Source organism: Alosa alosa, chromosome 8, assembly GCF_017589495.1.
Source record: "Alosa alosa isolate M-15738 ecotype Scorff River chromosome 8, AALO_Geno_1.1, whole genome shotgun sequence".
Lineage (NCBI taxonomy): Eukaryota > Metazoa > Chordata > Actinopteri > Clupeiformes > Clupeidae > Alosa > Alosa alosa.
Window position 1 is genome coordinate 3233669 of NC_063196.1, and position 2837 is coordinate 3236505.

Below are 2837 nucleotides of genomic sequence, written 5' to 3' on the forward strand. Positions count from 1 at the left end.
CAGAAGGCTGCGACGCAGCTGAGAGACCTCATGTGCGCTTGGGCTCCCACACCACCTCGCTGCTCTTCGCATCTGCGCCGGACGGCCCCTCAGCCCCACTCACATAGCACACAGAGAGAGAGAGAGAGAAAGAGAGAAAGAGATGATTAAAAGCAGGTCCTTCAGGGGGTATAGGCCGCTGTCAGAGTGGTGCGTGTCGATAAGACTTTTTTTGTAGTCAGCGCAGTTTGCTGCCTCAGCACAGGCTCCGGCCACAGGAATGCTTGCGGCTGACAGATACACTGGGACGCAGCCGGCATGCGTCTCACAGAGTAATCAGTTTAGCCCCCTCGGACCGGTACCCTCGCAAGCTGCCAGTGTGGCAGCTCAGCTTTGTGTGAGCACTGTGGTCAGGATATCAGAGGGATTCCCGTCAAAGCTATTTTTTTGATGGGATGGGGCGGAGTAATGGAGACCTGATTTGTTGTTTTAAAATGGATGAACAACTGTGCAGATATGCTTTCATTCATCACTCAGGCATTGGTCTCTTGGTGATTGCTATGCACTCATTCTTGGGCCGTAGTGAGAACGCTGGTGCTGTGCTGACAAGGCACTGGGAAGCTAATTTGTCAGGATCTGGATGCTTTGGCTGGGACCATGGCAGGATTTGGAACGGCTCACAATTGCTTCTGTCGCAGCCAAATTTGCAGTAGATGAGCATGAAATAATATGCTGCTACTATGAGTTTGCCAAACTTTTGCCAATCTGTTGCTGAAGTCAAAACTCATTTATCGCCCTTGCCAGTGTGTTTAAAACTCTCTAAACTCTCTGCATCCCCCAATATGCCATTAGGGTGGTTTTGTACCAACATATAACAGGTTCTTGAACCGGTTCCGTTCAGAATTCTTTGAACCTTGGTGCTATCTAGTAAATCAGCCTGCATTTCCACCAGTTTTGAACGGAACCAAGGATGGGCCATCAACAGGTGTTGCATGCATAAACAAGAGCTAATTATATGCATAAACAAGAGGTAACTATATGCATAAACAAGAGCTAATAATGTACATAAACAAGTGGTAACGATATGGCAAAGTCCCCGTTGAAACTGTAGAAACAAGACTTGATTAGCTGTGTAACTAATTTTGCTTTCTCGCAACGGTTGCTAGGGAGAAAAAAATTAATGCTTTTAGCTTGCTGGTCTCGGAACAGTAGAATGACACGTCCACTCCCGCTTACAGGAAAGGACACTATCTTTTGGTTCCAGTTCTGAATTGGCGGTAACCGCCCACCATTTCATCAAACACCCCCTCCCATACACACACATACACCATTTCATCATCCCCCTCCCACACATCACATTACCCCCCACACACACACCATATCCTCCCATACACACACATAATATACCTTTACAATTACTACTTTTAATTTATTCTTTCAAGTTGAGCTGGCTCTTGAGCACAAGAATTTCATTACTTTATAATTCCTATTATGAGTACATGACAATAAACTACTTGAACTTGAACCAGCTTTTCAGGTTGGAACGGATTTGTTTTTGGTCAAAATACTGTGAACGTCTCTAACATCTGGAGCGTGAACTCGAACAAAGCTGTTTCTCTGTGAAAGGGCTGTTAATGACTTCTCGTGGAATCATCAAGTTGAGAGATAAGTCAGGTTAGGCTTGATCTATAGTTCCCTTTATCGCCATCTCTCTCTCTCTCTCTCTTACTCTCTCTCTTGCTCTCTCTCTCTGTTTTCCTTCTTTTATTACCCCACTGTTTTCCAAAGAGGCCAGCTTGTGACACCCTGCAGCTGGAGATCAGTTCTGTAGCAGGCGTGGCAGCTCGGCTAAATGCCTCAAGCTAAAGAGTTCAGGGACTGGCTTATTTGCAGCGGCTTTGCATGTCTGTGGCCTTCCCCTCCGATTCCTCTCTGCCCGCCGCTGTTGCTCCTCACTGGCAGCTAATGACAAACATGTGGCGTGGATGGATGACCTCTGACCTCAGTAAACAGGACCAGCTCTGCATGATGTGTGAGACTAGTGGTGTTTAAAGACAGAATTCTGGGGGCTCAGGAAAGGAGCAGAGTGCCCACTGTGCGGACCGGCCGGCTGTTCTCGCCCGACTAGAAGGCATTCCAGCATCACGCTGATACCTGAGCCCCTTTTGATGCACCATCAACAAGAAAACAGACTGGTGCTCCTGCCATTAGCACAGTTCCTGTGGTGCTTTGTAAAAGTGACCATGATCTGGAGCTCAATAATGAATAGTTTCTTGAAAATGGAAAGACTGAGAAGAAATGAGAAGATTGCCTCAGCCCATCCATTCCTCATCTGCAGACTAACACCCATAACCGTGAAGCCGGCCTGTGCTTAAGCTGTCGGCTATATCAAAAATGACGCCTCATTTTGAGTTCCACTTGATGTGGCCGTGTGTTTAGTGTCACCAGATGACCTCATCCAGCGCTGACGAGTATGAAATGTGATACAGATGAGGTGGAAGTGTGAGTGGGTGAAAGTCTTCGCCGAGAAGAAGCCGATCTCATGACTCAATGGGGCTGCTGGATTCTTCATGCTGACATTTTCATCTTCAGAAGGCTGGAGGGCAAAGCTGTTGCATGAAACATTGGCTTTTATGGCAGATTTGCTGTGTCAGGCCTTTTGAGGAGACCAGAATATCTAAAAGGCTACAATCCAGATCTGACTTGGAATACCTACTTGACTTTTTAATGCATTTGATTCTCCAGCTGTTATGAATCACTGTTGACGTGCTATTGGAGTCAATGCATAATTTCTGTCTTATTAAGTGAAAGGAGGACAATGCAAGATATTCTTTTCATCAGCTCTTCTATCTAAACAT